This window comes from Myotis myotis, unplaced genomic scaffold (assembly GCF_014108235.1).
Source record: "Myotis myotis isolate mMyoMyo1 unplaced genomic scaffold, mMyoMyo1.p scaffold_m19_p_1, whole genome shotgun sequence".
Lineage (NCBI taxonomy): Eukaryota > Metazoa > Chordata > Mammalia > Chiroptera > Vespertilionidae > Myotis > Myotis myotis.
The window spans coordinates 11,707,818-11,733,800 of record NW_023416313.1 but is presented as its reverse complement, the minus strand read 5'-3'; the positions used below and the strand labels follow the sequence as shown (position 1 = coordinate 11,733,800).

General features: G+C 38.1%; 1 protein-coding gene across 4 annotated transcripts in view; it reads left to right on the top strand.

The window, feature by feature from the left end:
* Positions 1-25,983, top strand: part of KCNIP4 (potassium voltage-gated channel interacting protein 4) — a 953,844-nt gene that overhangs the window by 379,204 nt on the left and 548,657 nt on the right. The window lies entirely within an intron of this gene.

Here is a 25,983-nt window from a genome sequence, read left to right as displayed (position 1 = left end):
CTGAAGATTCCTGGGTTCCATTCTGGTCACGGCATGTGCCCAGATTGCAGGCTTGATCCCCAGCAGGGGCATGCAGGAGGCAGCCAATCAAGGATTCTCTCTCATCATTGATGTTTCTATCTCTCTCTCTCCCTCTCCCTTCCTCTCTGAATTCAATAAAAAAAATATTTAAAAAAATAAAAAAAAACAACACAGTTGTTTCTAGATAGAAAAAAATATGTAAATAATACAGTGGGTAGAAAACAATGAGAGGAAAGTTAAGAATGAGAGTTCAGCTGCATAATTGAGAAGGAATGTTTTTATTTTTTAGATACTTTGAGAAGTATTTGTCAAAGCAGAGTTTTTAGAAAACATTTTTCTAATTAGTCTTCATATTTTTTTTAGTGCTCAGTCAATAAATTAGGTAGAGCTAGAATTACACAAGATACAAATATGATGATTTTTGTGATGAATTCTATTTCCTGTGATGTTGGGAAATAAAACACTAAAACCTCTTAAAATACATAATTTCTTATTGTCTATGTTCTGAGCATCTGTCAATGTAACTATTCAGTTTTTATTTTGGAAGTTGCTTTTGAATTGTGGAATTATTAAGTTTGTGTCCTCATCCATGCCCAAAGCATACTCCCAGGCCTCCACGCTGCCTGCAGCCTGCAGCCATCATTGTGAGGAGCTGAATAACTCACCATAAAAAGAAGGCACACATGGGGTCCTCCCACTGCTGAAATGTCCAGCAGATTCTTGCTAATGACCAAAAAGCCTGAAAGCTCATTAAAACTAAAGAAAAGTCAATAGCTGTAGCTCGCTTCTGCTGCTCCATTTCCAGCAAGCAGCCCTGTGATGGCTGACTGAGGCATAGGCATGGAGAAAATACCCTGATTTTCCTGCAGTTCTTTCCATGAGTTTCCTCCCTGTATCACAAGGAAAAATTAATGAGGTGAAACCCTCCCCCTGGCCTGCCCCAGCTGTGGAAGGCAGCAGTGGGCTTTTTCCAAGGGGAACTTTTCACAAAACTAGGGGTTGGGCCCTAGTCGTTTTGGCTCAGTGGATAGAGCATTGTCCTGCGGACTGAAGTGTCATGATTTCTGTTTTGGTCAGGGGACATGCCTGGATTGCAGGCTCCATCCCAGGTGGGGGGAGGGGGGAGGGGAGGCGCATGCAGGAGGCAGCCAATCAGTGAGATCAGTGATTCTCTCTCATCATTAATGTTTCTATCTCTCTCTCCCTCTCCCTTTCTCTCTGAAATCAATAAAAATATATTTTAAAAAATAATGCTGAACATTAGGCAGTGTGGAGTAACAATGGTTTAAAGGAAGTAAGAGTGAGCATTTAATCATTTTAAAAAACACAATGGTGTAATTATGTTACTTGCGAACACTTTTATTTGCTCTGCCACAAAGCTTACTATTGCAGTATTTATCTATAATGTTTAAGCATTGTTGCTGATGGGGGTGTTTTGCTAACTGTAAAGATTTTATAGCTGAGAACTACCTCCTTGCTAATTACTGTGTGCTAAGACAAGGAAAACTGCCTTCAATTCTTCTTTACTTGCCCTGAAGTGAATGTCTGAATATGTCAGTAAATCTTGCAGATTGCCACCCACTAGAACAGTGGTTCTGAACCTGTGGGTCACCACCCCTTTGGGGGTCGAACGACCCTTTCATAGGGGTCACCTAAGACCATCGGAAAACACATAAATTACATATTGTTTTTGTGATTAATCACTATGCTTTAATTATGTTCCATTTGTAACAATGAAATTGGGGGTCACCACAACATGAGCAACTGTATATAAGGGTCGTGGCATTAGGAAGGTTGAGAACCACTGCACTAGAAAAATCTCTCTGCACCTTATTATTTATTTATTCATGAAATATTTATTAAATCCTTACTTACTCTGGGCCAGACCCTCTGCGGGAGCTATTTATGCAAAGATGAGTCTGAAGAGTTCTTGTTCATAAGCAGGTTGCAGGCGGGAGGAGGGACCAGGTGAGTAAAGTGATCAGCAGGGTGAAGAGTCACAGTTGTGCCGAGAGCAGTTTGTGGAAGGAACAGTGGGAGGGTGGAGAAGAGGGAGGCCAGTTTTACTCTGTTGTATGTGCCAGGATTGGGTCAGCAAAGACCTTTAAGAGAAAGTGGCCATGGAAATGAGTCTTCAGTGCTAACCCCATGTTCACGGGGGAGGGCATTTCTGTAGGCTCTGTTGTATGTTAGCTATTCAGGTGGGGAAGATTTACTGAGTTTAGGAACTCTAGAAGAGCTGAGTACAATTGTATAGCTTATGTGTGGTACCTGCTGGAGGGTCAGTAAGATGACTGCCCCTCCCTAACACACACCCCAGTGAGGCTGCGGGTGTACAACCTATACAGCTTTCCACGGGAGACCCACCTATCGATGCAGTATGTGTGTTATATAATTAGTTATATAATTAACTGCATTGCTTCCCCTTGGTCATTCCTATCCTAAGAGGGAATGAGAGATGACCAAGTTAAAAGTCATTTCCCATGTCAAGGTTTTAAGAGGAAAGCAGTGTCCATGGGGGCCAAAATAACTGTGGCATTTGGTATCTGAAGGGTAGCCTTTTGGGGAGCCACCTGATTTTTTATGCTCACTCCTTCAGCCACTTGGAAAATATTATTTTCTTGCTAAATCTTGGACATGGTTTTGTTTTGCTTTGTTAGTTTCCTCCTATTAAGGAGAACTTACTACCTTACAGATAATTGTTTTTCTACATAATATAGATTTGGTGGTAATAAAACAGAAGATTGTCTATACCAAAAAGCAATTTTCTAAGAAATTGTGCTTTTAGGCACAAGAGAAACTGCCTTCATCCCCCTGATTTATTATGTAGCTGCAAACAGGAAGTAGTTATTCAGATTTCAGCTGGGAAGGTTAAGCAAAGTGACAACTGCCAGATTGAGAGACATCAAGAAGAGAACAGCTTGGGGATTTCAGAAGGCTCAAGTCCTAGGTAGAAAGAGGACATAGACTCTCCATTGAGACAAGTGCTCCATCAACAATAACAAAGGACCAAATAAATAAACAAACAACGAAAACAACCCAGGACCCTGAGTCTGTCACTGTTAATTTAAAATGTTTCGAAAATAGAAAGTTAACCAGATTACGGGATGAAAGAAACAAGACAAGTCAAAGAAGTAACTAAAAGAAAAAAAGAAATCAAACTCCACTTACAAAAAAAGAAGAGTGCAGAGGTTTTTCTAAGAAATAGTAATAGGATATGTGTTGAAAGGTATGAGGAGTTGTCAGATTGATTCCAAAAGGCTAGGAACATTAAGGACAGGTTTGGTTTAATGGGTTTGCTTTATAATAACATTCCCAAAAGGGAAAAATAAGGAAAGAAAATGTGAACGAAGATTATAATGAATTGCACAGGAAAATACCTCCAGTCTTGTATTCTTTGGGCTAAGATTCTCAATTGTTGTTGTGACACTTGGGGAACATGTGAGACTGGCTTGGAGTCGGGAGAATGAATCCCCAATGGGATGTACACACTTTTTGTACACACCATAGTATAGGAAATTAAGTACAACATGCATTACTAATTTTTATAGAAGCTGTTTTATAGAAGCTGGTGAGAACTAATAGAATGACTTTTCAAATAGCACAGCCTCTTCTTCTTAGCACAAGTGAGCAGGTTTTGAGTGTCAAAGAAAGCCATATAAGTGCTCACCTTAGTCCACAGCAAGGCTGCCGGCTTGCCCTGCGACATGCGTCAGTCACCTGTGGAATCACAGTCCTCTGAATACAAGGATTAGATGGAATACTGTCGACTGGGATATTCTACCCCAGTGGTCGGCAAACTCATTAGTCAACAGAGCCAAATATCAATAGTACAACAATTGAAATTTATTTTGAGAGCCAAATTTTTTAAACTTAAACTATATAGGTAGGTACATTGTTATTAACTTAATTAGGGTACTCCTAAGGCTTAGGAAGAGCCACACTCAAGGGGCCAAAGAGCTGCATGTGGCTCGCCAGCAGCAGTTTGCCGACCATGGTGAGTGGCTATTTTTAACTTTAGAATGTAAGAAAAGTCAGTGGTATTCAGTGGGATTCAGTCTTGGTGGCTGGATTTATTTATTTTTTTATTTTTTTAAATATATTTTATTGATTTTTTACAGAGAGGAAGGGAGAGAGACAGAGAGTCAGAAACATCGATGGGAGAGAAACATCGATCAGCCACCTCCTGCACATCTCCTACTGTGGATGTGCCCGCAACCCAGGTACATGCCCTTGACTGGAATCAAACCTGGGACCCCTCAGTCTGCAGGCCGACTCTCTATCCACTGAGCCAAACTGGTTTCGGCTTGGTGGCTGGATTTAATATTTTCATCAAGACCTAGAGGATAGACTGTAAAATGAGCTCATTAGGTTTGCTTTAGACACTAAGTTAGGGGTGACAGGCAGCATCCTGAGAAATGGTTTGGCAATGCAAAGTTGCTCTAGGGAGCTGGAGAAAGTTTAGTTAAGATAATTGTCTGGAAAAGAGAAAGAACCCAAATAGACAAACTGAAGAATAATTGGCTCTAAGAAAATGGTCAAAATAAAGTATAGGACTCTCATTCATTTTATCTTGACCATAGATCAGAGCTGAAGCACTAGGCTTTATTTATTTATTTTTTTAATTCATGCAACAGCCCTAGCTGGTTTGGCTTAGTGGATAGAGCATCAACCTGCAGACCAAAGGGCCCCAGGTTCATTTCCTGGTCAAGGTCACATGCCTGGGTTGTAGGCTCAATCCCCAGTGGGGGATGTGCAGAAGGCAACCAATCAATGATTCTCTCTCAGCATTTATGTTTCTATCTCTCTCTCCCTCTCCTTTCCTTTCTGAAATCGATAAAGATATTAAAAAATAGAATTTATGCAAGAAATACTTTTCCAGTAAGAAACAGGGCTGGGACACCCCTGGGAGTCAGGAACCGGGTACAGTCGCTGTTGCTCCCTCAGAACCCCGAGCAGTGCCTGCTGCAGAGTCTTCCCTGCTTTGTTGAAGGGTGTGGAGGTGTGGGGAAGAGCACCAGGAGGAATAAGACAAAGCCCTGCACCCCGGGGACAGATCCCACTCAGAGAGTGGGACAAACACACGTACTAGGCGCTGGAGCCCAGTGGAAAACATGGGAATATCAGAGTGTCGGGTTAACTACTTAAGTTTGACCTGCAGGCTTTTCAGGTTCTAGCACACAGGAGATACAAACTCATCTCCGTGTTTCAATCTTATTCTTTAACAGAACACTAATAAATTCTACTTTCAACAATGTTACAAAAACTCAGAAAGATGATAGATAGATGATAGATAATGGATGATAGATAATGGATGGATGGATGGATGGTTGCATAACAAATAATACTTTTCTTCTGGCTTACTTCTGTAAAATACAGAATGTACCATAGTTTTCCGTGTATAAGACACTATTTTTTTCTAAAATTGTTAGACTGAAAATCAAGGGGCGTCTTATACACGGAAGTCAGCCGAGGAGGGAGCCACGCAGGTGCATAGCTGCCCATATCTTGTCAAACAAGGCTTTCTTCAATCACGAGCCTTATTGTTACTGACATCAGCTGATGCCATAATTGGAGGTGGAGGTGGAGAGTGCACAGATGCAACAAGGACCAGAACATTCTGAGCCCATAAATCTGTCAAAAAATTAAAAGATAAATACCTGTAAGCGATTGTCTTACTCTGCAAAATTCAAACTGAATGTAATCAGCTATGCAAAAGAGCATGGAAATAGAGCTGCAGAGAGGCAATTTGGACCTCCTCACACAGACAGTAAAGAGGAACAACTCCTTAAGATGCCAAAAAAAATAAGAAGGCCTTAAAAGGAAAACCAGCAAAATGGTTAAAATATTGATTTCTTAATTTGGGGTTGGAAAATGGGGGGTGTCTTATACATGGAAAAATATGGTATGTAGTTGACTCTCAAATGAGGAGAGACATATCTGGAGTGTACTCTTCTTTTTGCTATTGGCTGGAGATATTTATTTACTAAGTACCCAATTTGGACCAAACCCCTTTAATCTGGAAGACAGGACCCTGGGTCTTCATGTGGAAATTACTGAGAATATGTGTTTTTCTTTTACAGAAAACTAGTTTGTGAGAAAACTCTTCAGGAATAAGAATTGAATAGCATAGCATTGAAGTGAAAGATTATTTTTCATGATAAAATGGTTTCTAGATTTTTAAAGCGAGGTTTGTGGAAATTAAAAATGAAATAGCATGGCTGCACCACCTAGATTTTTCATCTTCTACAAGTGAGTAAAAATATGACCATAATTTTTACATGCCATAATCAGAAATCCCCAGTGAAATGGTGATTAATAGTTCCTTAGCTATACTATCAGAATTTCACAAAGCTTTCATCTATGCAGCTGCAATATAGCTGTATTTGTATCTCAAGGAAGGTCCCAGAGTATTTGTAAGCCCTAAAGAACTAAGATCTTGTTTTAGATCACCAAAAAAAGTGTCTTTGAAAAATGTACCAAAGGTGGTCAGCATTAAATATATGCTTGCTTGTTGGAAAATTAGTGAAATCAAGGTTTTGAGCACCACTTTGACCTGTACCTTGCATTTGTTAGGAATCGGCAGTTAATGGTGTTGAAACTGGAGCTCTCAGTGTTGGTTCCATAGGTAGATGACAGCATTTTCCATGTGGGCGTCATGGCTGGGTTTCACATCGTTTCTGCACTGTCTTCTCTAAGCTTCCTTTCATCTGAAAGATGAGGATAAGGATCAAATGAATGCAGGGTTGCTTGAGGGCAATGTGCAGTTCTAATGTGTAAACACTTAGCAAATTATGAAGCACATTAAATAAAAATTGAGATGCAGGCCTTCTCTAGAGCATGCCTTTTAACGATATTTTTAGATAAAATAGATTGGTATGGTGTCAGTTAAGCCTCTAATAAAAATGTTACAATGCAGTGTGAAAGGAAAACTGAAACTAAAGGAAGGCAGCTTCCTTCCTCCTCACACAAAGACTCTGGCCCCTTTCCTGTCCAGCCCCTTTCTTCACCCTGACCTGACCCAGGTATAGTTATTGTAGATGATGCTATTGAGAAAAGGCATTCTTTTTAAGGAATCTTAGAAATGGTGGGAAGGAGGGTAGAGGGACTTACACAACATATAGTTTTAAAATAACTCTTTGGTTTTACAAAGAATATCCCAGGAAGTAAGGACATAGCCTGCAGCATGCATTGTCTGCATACACGGAGTTCAATGAATTTGTCTTCTTTCACAGTGATTATAGTGAAATCAGCATGAACACACTATTTTTTCCACCTATGGACAGAGTTAATAGGAGCACATTGTACTGTGGGAGTTCCCCACCCCAAAAATAGCGATAATGGGAAAGTTAGTGATTGACTGACAAAATTCTTAATCCCTCACTTTTTATCATCTTGCCTGATTTTAAGTAGAAATTCAGCTAAATATTTCTTATCAATATAATTCATGAAAGAAGGTAATTAAAGGCAATGTTTTTACCGCAGGCTTCTGACAATTGTCTGAGAAATTTAGAATTATTCTACAGAGATGTCAGCTTTCTATCAAGTTCTGTTACTTCACAGTCTCATTAAGAATCTGAGTTTCCTGTATTATTCCCTATATGACCTTTCCAGATACTGACTTTGCCTCACTATAAAGTAAGAAGCTCTTATCCAAAATTTTGTTTGTGCTCACCAAAGTTAGATAGTCTAATAAAATGGTGTCAATTGAATTTCTATAAAGTCCTGATTTCTGTTTATTAAATGTGAACTTCCAGAGATCAGCATGGAAATCAGATCTCACCTTCAGTTTTTTCTTTTTAACTGTTTTCAACTACCATCAGAAAATACTTCATTCTCTGTAAATCTCACAATCTCTTCTGAAAATGGAGTGGGGTGGACCTACATGGTGTCTATTAGTGGTCCTTCACAGGAGGCTAGGAAGAGGGACATGGAAATAAAGGGCTAGACATTCCAATTCTTGGTGGAGAGTCAGACAATTTAATTTCTCGTATTCTCTGACAGAAATATATACTTGATGCATTTGTCATAAAAGCTGGGTTATGCTGCAGTAACAAATGGACCCCAAGTCCCTGTTTCTTAACAGCAACAAAAGTTTGTCCTTTGTTTCATGTAGTGCACCTGTGGCTTTGCCGTATGTCATCTTCATTTCAGGATCCACAGGTATGAAGCAATTTCTAGTTAGAATATTGCCAGTCATCATGCCAGAAAGAGAAGAGATCAGACTTTAACTCACAAGTGACACATCTTTTCCACTTACACATCATTGAACAGAGCAAGTCCCAATGATAAGGGGCAGTAAAGTGTAATTCTCCCCTGAGAAGTTGCAGTGAATATTGTGAAAAATATATTACCAACTGCTGACCTATAAAAGGCATTAGCATATGAATTTTGATTTTCATGATGAACCTAGACTACAAGGTTTTTTATTTTATTTTATTTTTTAAATATATTTTTATTGATTTCAGAGAACAAGGAAGAGGGAAAGAGAGATAGAAACATCAATGATGAGAAAGAATCATTGATTGTCTGCCTCCTGTACGCCCCCCACTGGGGACTGAACCCACAACCCAGGCATGTGCCCTTGACTGGAATGGAACCTGGGACCCGTCAGTCCATAGGCCAACACTCTATCCACCGAGCCAAACTGGCTAGTGCGACTACAAGGTTTTTTTAATGCTTAGTTTGCAGAAGGGGAGAAAAGTCACCAGTTTGCCTATAATTACCCATCTAGTAATGGAAGAGCTTATGATTAGATCCAGACCTGTCTGAGCTGTGGACTCAAATATTCACTCACTGTAATTAATATTCTCCTTGTAGAGAAACAAAGAGGGAGGAAAGACCAGAAGGCTCCTCAAAATATATATGCAAAGAACACAGCTCATGAAACTGAATAATCCATATTTTTCCAAACATAGAAATTTTCTTCAATAAGTTATCATCTAAGAGAGGAAATAAAATACATTTATTTCAATATTGATAGTTGCAGTAATATACAAAATTCCAAATTTCAATTGGTTTTCTCACTCATGTAACTGTTTAATGTGAGCATTCCTGGTGGACTGGAGACTTTTCTCTCTCTCATGGTTCAGAAATCCAGGTTCCATCCACCTTGTTGCTTTATCAACTCCTAGCACCTCAGAGTCCTCTGAATTCAGTGGATAGGGAAATAGAAGGTGAAGAAAGCATACTTACTTCTCATTTACCTCACCTAAGACATGACACTGATTACTTCTAATCTCATTCCATTAGCAAGAACTAGTCATAAGGCCCTGTGTGCAAGCAAGGATGGCTGGGAAGTGTAGTCCCTGACTGGGCAGCCACTGCCTGCAGCAACTCTATATTATGGGAGAGGGTTTATGAAGTTTTGGTGAACTTAGAGGCACCTCTGTCACATAGGACATTGTAATTTTTATGATGATGCTAAGTAGAAAGTAGATGCATACAAAAGAAATGTGAATACATTTTGGTTCGTGAAATGTTTGTTTCTTGTGTCCTTTCTCCAAATGCAGCAAACAGAATTAAATATAATATGTTTTCTAAATAAATCTATTAAATAACCTTCCTGACTTTTTACTAGTATTGTTAGGGATATAAAGTCAAGTATGATACATGTTTGCCATCATAAAGATACCATGGGCTTCTCCCATTTGAATGTTAAATCCAGGGACAGAAGGAATTCTGTTTGAATCTCATCCACAGCTGAGCAATTACCTGGAGGATCCTATGTCCTCATCTGTGAAATGGAAATAATATGTTTTTTCAAGAATATTATGTGAAATGGAAGTTAAATGGTGGTTATAAAGCCCTTGTGTAAAAAGCAAGTTTGGTGGCCTGAATGTTACTGTCTTATTCCTACTTCTACAATCCATAGGAACTAGTCCATAAAAATATTGGCTGAGTCTGGCTTTTGAGCACAAGATGAAAATTTAAGGCAAGTCATCCAGCTCCATTTATATAATAATCATGACAAAATATAAAATTCTCACTTTCTAGAATGGAAATGTAAAACTAAGGATCACTAGTAATGTGCTCATTATTCCTCCCAAATTCTCTACCTTCTCTAACTTGCCCCATTCCCTTATTCCACCCAGAGTTAGGGAAGCAGACCTACTAGGACACTAAGAATTGGTAGTCTACTGAAAATGTCAATGAATTTGAACTGCTATACCTTGCTACAGAGGAAAAGAACTTTAAAAAAGTGGATCTATGGTAAAAAAAAAAAAAATAAAGAAATAAATAAAAATTCTCCTAATACTTAAAGCAGGGCTTCTGAAATGCATCTGACAGTGAAAGTATGCTAAACAGACAGATTAAAGGATTTAGCCAGACCTTGTTCTCAAACTTGAGCATGCGGCTGAATCCCCTGCAGAGCTTGCTAAGATGCACGTTTCGTTTCTGCGTCCTGCCCCCCAGAGATTCTTAATGGCTGTGTGGGGTGGGCTGGAGGGGGGAGGTGCTGGATCAATATCTGGTATAGTTGCCTTTCCTTCCTGCATATGGTTGTGCCACTTACCACTTGCATGATTAGACCAAAGTATGTATTTTTGTTCTGAAGTTCAATTTACCCACCTGTTAAAACAGAGATAACACTTAAACATTTGTGTGAACAAATGAAAATACTTGGTGTAAAATAGGAGTGTAGTAAATGCTCGGTATTTTATCTTCTTCCCTGATTTCTTGCTTTCCCATTTTTCTGCCATCCATTCCTGTCATTTTTCTATACTCCCTCCCCCACCCCAAAGTAGAGAGTAATTGAGAATCTCTCCCCATTTTCCACCTCTACCAGATGGTTCCTCAAGACCTCCTTTCAGTCCATATCTGCTTTCCTGCTCTGAAGCAGCTCTATCCCTCCTCAGGGTCTAAAACCCTGACTGCATGCGAGGCCCCCAGTTCTCACTCTGTTCCAGTGTGCATCATTAAAATGAGCTCATGCAGCAACATAGACTGCTTCTGCAACATAGTTTTCCGTACTATTTCTTAGCAGTCATTCCCAACATTACCTATACTGCCCTCCACTTTTTCCTTGTAATATATTTCTGTCATAATTATGACATAGGTAACATAAAAACTCCACTTATGAACATCCCAAAAGAGCTGACTATTTTCAAAACTAAAACGTTTAATACATATGATTAGATCATCTATTAAAATGTGAATAACAGGGACCTGTTTAATGAGTCTGGCATTGGGGACATGATCGCCTACCTTCTAAGTTCTCTATTCTGTATTGAGTCGTGTCTTAAATGTAGACATTACAGGTAAGCAGATGTGCCTGGCCACAGCTGCAATGATAACAGGAACTAATGAGTCTGATCTCTTTGGGGATCTGGATAATTCTGGTATCTCAGCTGCTCGCATTGCCATCTTCAAGGCAGAGGTGCTATGTTGTTCTTGAACTTTAGAGGGCAGTAGAGGAGCTATCTACAAATCCCAACTTGATCAGGAAAATGATTTTTCTTAAATTATTTCTACAACGCTTTTTCTTTGGAAAGAAAGTAAGGTTTCTATTTTAAAGGATACTTGTAATAGCCTTTTTAATATATAAGTGAAGAGATTACCTCCTAGTACATTTCATACATAAAGGGCATTGTTTCCTCTGTAAAAATATTTATCTTATGCTGATTTTTAACTTGTAAAAAAATCTGAAATAATTTTTTTAAAAAGAATTTGGCTATAATAAACTAATGTTAATTTTATTTTAAGAACGATTTATTCTCTTTGCATGTGTTTTACAATATACATTTAGGAGCACAATAGTTGTGGAGGGTTGTGGCTGTGTGTACATTATTAATGATGTTGAGGAATTTGAGGCAGCAAGCTTGTACAAAAATACAGATTTTCAAAGTGAGAAAACTATTTGAAGAATTTAAAGACACAAAAACAAAAAGGTGAAATGGGACTTACTTTTTGAGGAGTTAGAATTCACTTAACATGACACAGCAGGATTTCGGGAGTCTCAAAACCCCAGCTGCAAACTTCTTCTTATGTATTTATATATCCTTCTTGGGCATGTCTCCTGTGAATTCTGTGAGGTGCTGTACCTCAGCGTGCGTTCCCTAAGATGGCCCCTTTTTGTTGCTCCTCTCCATTTCTGATTTCGGGAGAGAGATGGCCTAGGCCAGTGATGGCGAACCTATAACACGCGTGTCAGAGGTGACACGCGAACTCATTTTTTTGGTTGATTTTTCTTTGTGAAATGGCATTTAAATATATAAAATAACTATCAAAAACATAAATCTTTGTTTTACTATGGTTGCAAAGATCAAAAAATTTCTATATGTGACACGGCACCAGAGTTAAGTTAGGGTTTTTCAAAATGCTGGCACGCGAGCTCAAAAGGTTCGCCATCACTGGCCTAGGCTTAGAAACCAGCCCATTCTTCTGAGCAGTAACTCCAGCGGCTTCATCGTCACTATGAAGGAGGTGCCAGTTCCCAGCTGAAACCGCATATATTGAGACCTAGTGCCGAGGACCAAATAAGCAGGCTGTGTAAAGCTCCCACAGCAAATCTAAATCCAGAGAAAGGCAGGGGAACGTTTTCTAGTTGGAAAGACATTTCATTCAGGCATGATCACATGTCTTCTCTTAGCCTTCTTAGTCAAGCCGGAATGCCTTGAATGCCTACCATGAACCCAGTAGGGCACTAACTTGCTGTGCAATTAATAACCTTAAAGTGATAAAAATAAAAGTAATGTCAACCCCCCCCAAAAAAGTTATCTCATCATGTTTGCTTTATTTTGTTTCCCCATTTAGGTCTCTGCCGTGATATATTTCAGAAAAGATTTCCAATTATTCTGAAAAGCCTTAGGTCAGGGAAAGGGAGGTTGCTTCTTTTTCTAGTGCACAATGGTAAACAGGACGATGGTGACTGATGTGTTAGCTCTTGGAGGATTAGATGAGTTGGCTCTACCTGCAGAGCAATGCCCAGCATGGGCCACATTATGACTTTAGGGGGGGGCGGGGGAGGGGCATGCTTCTTAGAAAAGATCCAGCCAACTCTAAAGTATGTTGATTTACCTGATGCTCTGTGGGAGCCCCAATAGGAGTTTATATGGGGTGTTTACATATGTGGAATGGGGTTTCTAGGAGATAGCAGAAATGATGCTCAGACCTTAAATACCTTAACTGTGCTGGGCATGATTTGACCTATTTATATTACTGTCTCTCATTCTCACTTTCTCTCACTCTCTGTTTTCTGAAATGATCTCAGAATCTTTTAGTGCCACAGGTTACCACTGTGATAATTAATTACCATTGAGCTGGCAGTGAAAATGTTATTTAATGGATGGTATTTATTTATAAAATGCCAGAGAGCAGATAATTAATTACAATAATGAATTTGGGGAAAAAACAAGTCCATCAGAATGAGCTTAATGATCAATTTGCCATCTGGCTTAGATGAAGGGACTGTCTGGGTCAGTGTTGAGTCATTCTAAGTCCTCGGAAGTGTCTCAACGCAGGTCACATATATCCATTGCATACTAATAGCACTGTGGATAGGACCCTATAGCTAAGTATTGGCTGTGTATACCTTGGGCTGAGTTTTAAGAGGTTTGGGGATAATGATGAAGAAATGGAAACATGTGGAAGCAACAGAACTTGGCAGAATATTGATCCTGGCCTCAGGGAGCAGTGCCTGCTATAGTATGGGGAATGGATAGAATATAAAGGAGCATGGTGCACTTGTGTTGTAGAAGCAGAGTGCAATGTCTAGCAGCAGTGTGGGACCAGGTGGCAATTCATCCACGGCAGAATTCCAAGGGGCAGCCTGAGAGCTAGGAAGAGGGGGCACTCTACCCTTAGCTATCCTCACCTTCCAAAAGATCATCCATTGTTTCCAGGTGTTGAACAGGTTGAAAGAACAGGTCCACAGTCTTGGCTTTGATTTATAGGAATGTTCAGAACTGGCAAATCTATAGAGACAGAAAATAGATCAGTGGTTTCCCAGGGGAGGGGCTTGGAGGGATAATGAAACTTTTCTAACACTGATTATGGTGATGGTTGCAGAACTCTGTGAATACATTAAAAAACATTGAATTGTACTATATAACTAATTATATAATACATTAATTATAACTCAATGAATCTGTAAAAAATAAATTCTGAATAATGAGTTAGTAGGTGGTGATGTGTTTGCTAGAGAGTTTACTCCTATGGGCAAGAATTTATATTGATGTGTATGTCCCAAAGAGACCATAGATTCTTACACACCCCAGGTAGTCAGTGCATGTTTGTGGTAAAGAAAATGATTCAAGAGAGTGGCATCAATTTTGGGATTAGGTTACCACAGAGTGAGGTTTTGATGATGGTGGTAGTGATGACAATGATGGTAGTTGTGAAAAGAAAATAGCAGCATGTTCTTGTGTTGATATAAAACAAATGTTGTGATGTAGAGGGAAGAAGAACAGTATCTCTGAGCAAACAAGAGGACGTGCTGAAGGCATTTATTTTATGTTGGAGTGGGTTTAGAAGAGAGGGAGGTATGTGAGCATAGGTGAAAGTGGGTGAGTACTATAGCTATGGAAGATAGAGGGATTTCTTTTTTGATTGCTTTTATTTTTTCTCATGAGATCTTAAGCTTAGATTGAGAATGAAACAGGTATCATTAATCCAAGATGAGAGATGACACGAACCAGTTGTCTAGGAGTATTGCCTGTAGTAATGTGGTCTGATGGCCCAGCGATACCGAGGACTATTTTAGGTTAGTGATCATGAACTTCCTGTCAACATGACTGTGCGATTTATGCCCACTCCCCTTTTTCATGCAACACTATATCCAATCAGCTGAAACTCTTTGAGAGCTACTCACTGCTCCAGGTCATAGGTGGAAGAGTTTAGGCAGAACATCAATATGGTCAAATTTATAGAATAAGAGGGTCACTGTGACATCCACATGTAAGATGGATTCATAGGGAATGAGATGGAGGGCAAGAACTTAGGTAATAGGCCACTGAGTTAGTCAGGCGAGAATAATGTAAATAAGTGGAGTTTAGTGTGTGTGTGTGTGTGTGTGTGTGTGTGTGTGTGTGTGTGTGTGACTCAGAATGTCATATTTTGAGAAGGTATTCTTCGTAGAGCAGTAAAGGAGGACATCACTAGGAATCCTCTATATTAGATGTTTTTGGCATTTGTTTTTGATGAAACTTTTTCTGGAACTGCCATACGCCAGCTCTGCATACCCCAGCATCTCCCATCTTCCTTTACCCTCTAAAGAGGCTGGTTTGCAGGAAAAATGGATGCTGGCCAGCTAGTGTGATTTTTATTTGTATGAATGAACTAGCCTTGCGTGTTAATATTCCACTGTTTTCTATCCCCATCACTCCCTGATACTAGAAGAACTTTCTTATTAAGATGAAGACATTTCTTATTGTTTTATGGAGTTGATTTTTATGGAGGGAGCATCTTGGAAGATGAGGAATTCAGATAGTAAATGATGGTGAAGGATTATCTGAAAAGATTACTCACTGAGAATTGGGAACTGGAGATTTGATTTTTTATCTTGTTTTGGAAAAATTCAGAAAACATAGCTGGCAGGCTAAAGGCATTAAACCTGGCAGGAAGGAAAAAAGAAAGGGCCAGCAAGCCTCCACCAAGGAATTAAAAGAGATCGTGCAATATAGCCCAGAGCTCTGGCAGGCTGCTAGGGGCGGTCCAGGGGAAGCGGCAGCAGATAACAAATGATCACAAGCTGAAACCTGATTCATTCAGGGGGAATTGAAAACGGAAGCAAAGGAAGAAGCCTAGACTCCACTAAAAAAAAAAAAAAGATTTTTTATATAAAGCAGACTTAGTAAATGGAAAGAGAGTGAGAATGGTAAAGTTACATATAATTGATATGACGTTATTTTACACAACTCAAGTGGACAAGGGCAAAGGCCACAAGGGATTACCACATTCAGAATTTGCTAATTTGAAATATTCCATCAGAAGACAAGATATGGAAAAAGCTCAGCCTGGATGCCCCCTGGGTGGGCAAAGAGTGTAAGATGAAGAGGTAGTCCTTGGAGTTCATAAACAACCCATCTTGAGCTCTTTGGGAATCAGCAAATTTATGAAAAGCATCATACTGGAGAATGTATCACATGAAAGGAACTACCTTCAACTACATGACACAACCACTCCAGCTATGTGGGCATGAGGGCTTCCTGGTAATGATAAAAAAATAGAAAATCTACAAGGAGCTGTAGAGGCTGGATCTGACCCCATAAAAAAAGTTTACTGTCTTTATCTGCTTCTTCTGGAAATAGATTCAAACATATGCAAAGAGTGAGTCAAAAATGAAAGCATCAAATCTAATGTTTCCCTATACCAGGAGTCTACTAAACTCCCTTCTTTAAACTATGTGAATGTACAAAATGATATTTTAGGAAAAAAGAAATCTACCCTTAGCAAAATTGACAAAGAAAATCTGTAATGCAAAAGTTACCCTTTTGTATAATGTTTGGCTATCTGGACCTTGCCATTAGTAGTATGCAAAATTCTAAAATATTTATAAATTTGTTTTAAGGTGTTTTAGAAATTATGTAACAAGTGCATCACATCTATGATTTCATGGGTATTATTACTAGGGCATGGCTTAATTTTAAAGAATTAGTTGATTTAAGGAACTAAATAAAGTTGAAAAATAATATCAAGGTTGGTAGTAGATTGATATAATAAAAATTTAACCAAAGTTATAATTGTACCCATAAATATGAGTAAAGCATAACAGAGAAAAGTTATCTCAGTATGGAAAAATATTATGCCATTGTTTAAACATGCCTAGATTAATGAAATATGTAAGCAAATCCTGATTCAACTGCAAAGAAGTAATTTTGAAAACTGGGAAGAAAAAGTGTTTAGGGGAAGATGTATCTAGATTCAACTGCTGGTTCTGCCCCCACCTTTTTTCCTTCTTCTTCTCCCTTTTTTTTTTTTGATGAATGGGTTTAGGGGAGCTACTTGATGTCCCTGTGACTAAGTTTCTTTATTTGACAGTAATACACATAAAGTGCTTAGCAAACATTTTGCTCAGAGAAGGCACTGAAGAAATTCTATCACTATTATTGCAGATATAAAACCAAGGTCAGTGTTCTCTTTATGTTAACCAACAGATCATGAAACACTCAAAAGTATGACAGAGTAATATGGATGGAAAACAGGACAAGATGTAGAATCAAATTTGGGGGGTTTGATCTATAGTGTCAAAAGTTTTTTGCTTCCTAAATGTGTAATTTAGCCAATTAGTTTATACTCTCTTAGCATAATATGGAAAACCCTAGCTGGTAAAAGTGCACAATTACCTCTATAGTAATATATTATGTAAATATATTCAAGGTAGTATCTATAAGACTATCACATACATATGACCATATATAGAGAGAAATGCAGAGGGCGAATGAGAGAAAAGGGGATGATGGGAGGAAAAGCCAGAAAGAATATTGAAGAAAGATAGTTGGCTTAGAGCCAGAAAATCTTGATTAAATTTCTAGTCTTTGAAACTGAGGGAAGCTTTAGTTACCTTATCTGTAAAATGATGTTGCCCTGGCTGGTTTGTTTCAGTGGCTAAAGCATTAGGCCAGGCACCAAAGTGTAGGCTCAATCCCTAGCCTGGTAGGGGTGCAAGCAGGAGGCAACCATTAGATGTGTTGCTCTCACATCAATGTTTCTCTCTCTCTTCCTCTCTCTCTCTCCCCCCACCTCCCTTACACTCTAAGAGCAATGGAAACATATACTCAGGTGAGGACTAAAGATTATATATATATATATATATATATAGCAATAAATGCCACATCAGTGGGATTTTTTATGTCAGTCTATCTATCATCTATCTATCTATCTATCTATCTATCTATCTATCTATCTATCTATCTGTTGCATAGAGTAAGTATTAATGAATGTCAGTTACATTTTCATCATTTTCTATCACAACCAACTCTCTGCTGTGATCTAATGAGGCATAGCTGATTTTAGTGGATTGTGACTCCCTGGTGCATTTAGAAAAGCAAAGCAAAGGAAAATTGAGTTTACAAGGTAATCAGAGACAATTTCTGAGAGATTGTAATAGACACAGGTCATTGCCTGTACTCTGTATTCTCTAGGAATTGATCTTTGTTTCATAGGGGTGGGCCCTCAACAGCTGGGGGTTGAGGGGTGTAATTCGTCCTTTGCCTAGAGTTGATTGGGACATCAGTAGACACATCTGACCTGAGCCAATTCAATTTGGAGAAAGACAAAGTATAGGAAGTACTGAATCAACTCACATTAATTGCTAGATAGAAAGTCTACTCCAAGGTCTCTGCTAGGCAATCAATGGCATCTGTTTGCTTGGGACTGAGTGTCTTCCCCAGAATTTGGGAATCTCAGTGCTAAACTGGGACAGCCCTGGATAAACTTGGGTATTAGGTCACCCTATAAGCTGCCATGGTCACTATCCTACTCAAAGACTGATTATCCATGTCTCCCTTGGATTCCTACCCTGGTATCTTTTAATAAACTGCATTTTAAAGTGCACAATTAAACCAAAAGAAACTTTAAAAATTGTAGTGCTATATGCAAAAATATATATACTGAAGAAACTGGGAAAACATCAATTTAAAATAGAAACAAATGCAAGCTGTTAAACTTGAATGAAATTCTATATTTGTCCCTAATTTTTTGTACTAGAAATCTACTGCTTATTTGAACTTGCAAAAAGAATGCCTCTTCCAGTGCTCCTTAATATTTAGTGAATTATGTTAGTAAATTGAGAAAGATTATCTACTTACTCTGTTTGGGAAGTTGACTCATTATCTCTGTTACAGAAAGGGGTGAGGGTGTCTTAGCATCAAAAGCATTTTACCCTGAAGTCATGATGATGAACCAGGAATTCGATCAGGCTGTGTCTCCAGTGAATTGCGCTGTCAAATGATGTTAATAGAACCAACTGAAGCCTCGCTCACAGCCTTCTCCGGCATTAGTGTGCTTTCAAAGCTCTTTGAGAGCCAGTTAAACATTCAGTCTCTTGGGCCGGCTCCCTGGAGTCTGAGGCAGGGCCCCAGAATCTTCAGTCAATAAGGTATCTTAGATCCTTAATATCTCAAAATATGATGATCCAGCAGCATCGGTATCACCCAAGAGCTTGTAAGAGAAGGAAGATCTAGGGCCCCGCCCTAGACCTACTAAATCAGAATGTTCTTTTTAGCACATTTAGCATGTTTGAGGCGGGTTGCCCTGGGAGATTCTCAGACAGTGGTCTAAGAACCACATGTTGGGAAAACATATAATAGCATATTCTGGGCCAACAATAACAATAGCAATAGTTAATGTTTATGCCTGCTTATTATGGCCCAGGCATTATTTTAATACTTTACCATGACTTAACTCAGTTAATCTCTGTAAGTCAACACTTAGGGGTCATTGTTTTCAGATATGGAGATGGAGGCCCCAAAATAGAAAGTTCCCAAATTCACCAGCAGCTGAGCCCTTGATCTTGCTTCAAAGGCGGGTGGTCTGACTGCACCCCATATGCTACTGCTACTGCTTCCTTGGCAAACAGAAGTTTTGCCAACTAAAAGGAGATGAGAGCCACATTCAATCAGTAACTTAGGAAGGACATTCCTCGTGCCCCCAAAATCAAAATGTGTAAGGCACCCTTTGTTGTGTTGCTGATAATGAATGCAAAATATGCTTTCTGGAGATCCTGTGTGGCTTCAGCCTCTTCCCCTGTGACATGTGGTGGTGATGTGGGGCTTGAATGAGCCACCTGAGACAAAGGGCAAGGACCAGAGAGCAAGGCTGGCATGAATGCGAGACTCAAGGAAGTGTCACAATGTGGACTAAGTGAGGACTTTGGAGTTTGAGAAGCCTGGCTCAGCCTCTCAGTTCTGCTAATTATTGAGTCCTCTGTACAGATGTCACCAAATTATGCCTCAGTTCCCTCACCTGTAAAATGAGGGGAGTAAAACCCATCTTGTAGGATTGCTGGAGTAATTAAATGAGATTATGTTTATTAGGTAGCAAGGCATCTACTGTTCCATGTAAAGGATTCAATAAATGATTACTACTTATATTTTCCTGTCAGAATCATTTTCACCACAAATTTTAAGCCATTATCCTCTTTCAAATACTTATGATGTCTCAGCATTGGAAGGGATCTTAAAAGTTGTAAATTTTTCTCCCACTTGTCACTCTCTCAACCCGAATAGTCTGTTAGGACAGCTGACTCACATTATTATCATGAAAAGAGCCTCAGCCTCCTAAACCAAGAGGACTTTCCTCCTTGAATCTAATTCTTAAATGACTGCCCCAAGGCAGTAGAAAATCATTTTTTGATGGCTGAAAGTTACTATGGGTAGCCCCAAGTATCTCATCTATGAAAATGATTTTTTTCCTCTAGAATAAGCACATATATCCCAAAGGATATTGGTTTTAATATCCCAAGGGATATTAATTAATGTAATGAAAGTGTTTATTCCCTTTGTTGAGGAACACAACCTCTCTTCACAGGGGAATTAGTACACTCATGGTCTTAACTACTTTAAAAGGCTTTGCAAAATGGATTTTTTTCTTTCTTCTTTTTTTAGAGAGAGCAGAAGCTTTGGCTTTCTACCCTTGCTCATACTTCCTCCAAAGAAGCAAAATTCCACATGTAGGACCAATAGCAGTAGTAATGATGACAATGGTGATTATTATTATAGTAGTTGACATCATGGTAGTAGTTACAGTAATGGTAAATGGAATTTATCATGTGCTTATCTTGTGCTAGGTGCTGTTTTGAGCTCTTTATTGCTTCAGGTATTTGTCAAAACCACCATGTGAGGGAGGTATTATTAGTATCTCCATTTATGTTTAGTGAGTCACCCAAGTCCACGTAGTTGGTAAATGTGAAAGCCAGGATGGGAATCTAGACAGTGTGATGACAGAGCCCACACCCAACCGCAGAGCAGTCCAAGTCGGGTAAGAAAGACACATTCCTTCCTAGACAGTTTCACTCCTTTACTCACCAGGATTCTCTCCTGATAGCTTCTAACATCCTTCTTTCCCTTCCATGTAGTCTAATCTTGGATATAAGGATTCTTAGCTGCTTACCAGAGAATTAAAATGTAGAATTTTAAATGCAGTGCCATTGTTTGGTAAAACTCAGTTCTTTTTTTTATTTTCTTCTTTTAACATGTTAAAATTTGAAATTATCTGGCTTATTTTCAACATGTGCAATGATCACAGATTCTATCAATGCCTAACTCCCCAATGGTTTAAACCCAGTAGAAAGGAAGACAAATTCTCCCTGTTAACTCCTCCTCCTCCTTCTTCTTTTGTATTTAGCTGTCAACATACTAATTTCTTATTCTGTTGGACTCTTTTCTGTAAGAAATAATTATCTTTCTTTTAAGTGAATAACAATTCTCTACCATCTTGAATGTTTAGGTTCAGATGCCCTAAGAATTGCTCACTTACAGTTTCTTTTTTCTTCAATCCTCACTTGACTTTGAGCCTAAAAATGAACTTAAAACCTAATTAGTAATTTTACCAGCAAAGTTGTTTTCACAATATTTTTTCATCTGTCCTTTTGTGAAAATTACCAAGATGACCTTAAGATCATCTTCATTAGCATTACCACACCACTGATATATTTGATAACACTGGTGACTGTGCAATACGACTTAGGAATTTTTCATTTATCATTGAGGGGAAGATGATTTTTTTTTAAGTTATTCTCCCTGCTACAGAATAGCAGTAACCACTAACTTCTGGATAGCTTACTAAAACTTAAAGGGCTTTCACATGCTTTAGATTCTCCTAACTGTACAAAATAGGAGTTATTACTGTTTCTATTTAATATAAATAAGGAAAATAAAGAACAAAGTGGTTGAGTGACATATGTCTATGGTGGAACCAGGACTCAAAACCATTTTTCTGACTTTAAATTCTTTCACTGCGCCATGGAGTTGAATTTGCATTATATTTTCTGGGAAATTATGGCACCATGAAGGTTTGAGACAGTGATCATGTTTTACAAATGGCTTAAATCACTGTTTCTTACCATTGACATTTCACCTTATGCTACTGCTATTCTCAGCCACAAAGTGCCAGATGGGAAAGCGCTCTTGTTACTCATTACTCAGGAAAAGAAATAACTATGGAATGAAAACTAGCTTCAGATAACAAAGAACCACTTGCTCTTATCATAGTGCTAAGAAAATTCTTCAATTACATGTGATTAGGAAACTGAATTTCCATTTTCCAAAAATATTCATTATAATGTCGTATCGTTTTTGCTTTGTGTTTAAAACTACCCGTTTGTTCTCATCTCTGTAAACAAAATATACATATATAAAATTTAATGCCCTGAATTCCCTCTCTATTTTGGAAATACCAGATTATCTGTAATTTTAAAATAATCATAAATAGTTATTGATACATGGTAAAACCTCAGTGAGATAACTTTATGAAAAATAACAAATTTATAAAGCAATCAAAATTTTCAAAGTCTTCACATTCTTTTATTTTATCCTTATAATATTCCTATATATAAGAAAGGGGACTATTATTATTAAACTCATTTTATAAATGAAAAGTGGTAGCACAGATATGAGGAAGTCCATTGAATTATTTAAATCCATTGACTAATAATGTGTCAGATTGGAAAGATCAAATGGAAAGTGATTTACAGGAAAAATCAAGAATTTGGCAATGGTCATGATAAGTTGCAGGAACCTAGTGGATCTCTCAGAGTAGTTTGATATGAACCCTGAGATGTCTAGGACATGAAAATTAAGTTGGGAGTTGTTAATAGGTGGATGGATTTAAGGCTGCAAGCCTGGCTGAGGTCATCAAGAGGGTAAGTAAAGACAGAAAAAGAATGCTATATGAACTGAACTGAGGCACTCCAATGTTCAGAGATGGAAAATGACAAAGAACCAGCTAAGAAGAATAACAGGAACTGTGTATATCCAATCCCTATCTTGTACAACTGAAAGTAAAATAATACTGTTTGTCAACTATATTTATAAAATAGATTTTAAAGAGTTATAATAACAAAATAAATTAAATTGAGGGGGGAAAAACAAGTAGTATGGGAGTTATCTGTTAGAAGGGAAGAAATTAGGTAATTGTGTTCTGAGTAACAAGGAAACAAAGATTTCTAAGGAAAGGAGGTCGTCAACTGGATCCAGTGTTCCTGATATTCCAAGTAAGAAGAGGACTGAAACTACCTCTAATATCTAACAATGTAGCAATCATTACAGACCATGTTAAAAGAAAGTTCTTTGAATTGGAATAAAGTGAAAAGAGAGTAAGAGGAGAGGAATTGGGCACAACAAATGTAAACAACTCTATTGAAAAGCAAAGGCTGAGGACCGAGGGTCCTTTCTCTCTGTATATGAAGCATAACTGATTTGTATGTCCTCCATGGATAAAATCGATCAGGAATCAATGGTGACATTATAAACCACAAGTGCCTGGGAGGGAGAATCATTAAGGGTCTTAGTCTTTTCCCGTCGGGGTTCTCTGTGGACTCTAGAGAAGCGGTGGTCCAGTGTGGCCTCTAACTCCACTTGTCAGTTATCATCTCTCACTGGTCTGGCCTGGAGTGGAAGACAATATTACTGAGAGTGATTTCCTGATCTCAGTAATAATTCCAAAAATATAAACATAAAAGGAGGGAGAGTAAAGTTGAAAAACATAGGGAAAATACAATACAAAAGAAAACAAAAATATAATCTAAGTTGATAAGCAGTAGAAATAGGATGAGTCTTGAGTATCCTACCTTCTTCAGTTGATATTTGTAGGCATTTCTTAAATGAAGTAATGAGTTAAAATTGTTTAATAAAGATTTTTCCCCATAACCTTCAAACCAACCTTCCCAATCTCTCTCAGATTCATTGTCTCTAGTATATCTGACTAAGTACTGGGAACAAAGAGGCATGTACAGTAGATTTGAAAGTAATCGAAGGATGAGTGGTTATAACAGAAAGATACAGTAGTGAAAAATAGTGTATCAGCCCTTGATTATTTTTTTATTGGGCAGGGAGAAACAGAAATTTAAGGAGGTTATATAATTTGCTCAAGGTCTGTGCTTTCTGACTCAGTGTATCATTCTTCCAATTAATTATACTGCAGTCTGAACTAGTGAATGGACATTGGGGAAAAAGACATTGAACAAGGCATTGTAAACAAGGGCAGATGGAAGCCCCTGGAACAGTGAGGATAATTTAAATTGGACACAGAAGATGACAGGCAGCCCTAGAGGTTTGAGAAAGAGAAGAATGTGGTCAAAACTATGAGCAAGGAAGATTATTTTGAAAGCCTTTGTACTGATTGAATAGTTCATAATAGAAAACAGTGTTGGAGGTCTTGGGGAAAAATATTTTATATCCCTTGATTTTATTTGTTTATTTTCAGTATTATATAAATTTCTTTACATTCTATGAATTAGACTTACTTGTTTTGCTTTATTTCAGGAGATCATACAATTGAGTTACACAGCTGACATTAAATAGTTCTAACACAATCATTTATTTCACCATAGCACAATTTTCACAATATGGAAGTGATTCTGATATTTATTCAAGTTGAATAGCGATGATCCCGTCAAGTTAATTATTAGCAAAAAAATGAAAATGTGATACTGTTTAACTAGCAGATGTGTTAATACAGAGTAATTATGTTGATTGAAAATGAGCAGTTCCATCAGGCAGATGCCCAATTTTTCTCCTACCAGTCAACACTGAATGTCTTTTAATATACTGGAAAATTACTAGGCAGAGCTGAAATAACCAAGCAATCATTTCAGGCTTTGTTTAAAATCTCTCTAGAGACTAGGACCAATAAAATGATTACAGTGATTCAAATAGTTGGAATTTTAAAGCCATTCACTTAGAAAAACAATCTCCCAATTAGTTGACAATTGATAGCTTCTGATAGTTCCTAAAATAGTTTCTACATTCAGAGTATTGATCTGCACTTCTCTTCTGTAGGTTACCTGAGAAAAGGTTATTCTCATTAGGTTGAATTCATAAAAGGCTGTTCTGGAAAATTTGCATATGTTAGTATTTCACATTTATGGTCTAAATGCATTACCCATAACTAAACTTGCATTATTTGTGCTAATTAACACTATTGCAATGATTTTATGCTGGATGATAGTGAATCTGGATACTTTATTTTCTTCTTTCACTCTAGTTGTTTTGGCTAGGGTTCTGAATATTATACTTTCATTTGTCTTTGTAACTGGGCTAGGGTAGGGAATAAGCAAGTTCATTGGATTTTCCAACCTGAGTATTTGAGAAATCTGTGCATAGATTATGACTTTCTAAGGTCAGGCATGTTAGAGTTAGATGAATTCACAGATACTTACTTATAACATAAATTCTCTGCCACCAAGTTTATTAGATAAGTGCTCCCTCTGTTACAGAAAACCAAGTTAGCATTGCCTTAAATAGCTAGAGCTCTCAGTTCCTCACATACTCAGAAGTTTGGAAGTAAATGATTACTTATTTCAGTTTGGTGGGTTAACCCACCATCATAGAGCCCTGGCTTGACATCTGTTGTGAGCATTTCACTCAGGTCATAAAATGACAGCCTCAATCCCAGGTATGACGCCCATACTCAAGGCAAGAAGAAGGTAGAGGGGAAAGTCAGCTCTGAGAATGTCATTCCCATTGACCACAAAGCACTTTCTCTGTCCATAACTTGGTAGATTTTTGTGTACATCTTATTGGTCAGGACTGTATCACATGACCATTCCAACTTCCAAGGGAGTCTAAGACGATGGGTAGTTTGTTACAGTCTCCCTGGTGGAGGTAAACAAAGAAGAGAGGTTGGGAATGACCACTGCAATTATTAGTCAGGCATCCATATCTGCCATAATTAGCAAATTATATGGAAGAGTTTCCATACTCAGGGTTTCATTTATTTAGCTATAGTTAATTCTGTTTAAGGTTCCACTAATAATTGTGAAGGAATTTACTAACACAGATATTCAGGAATAGTGTTTTATTG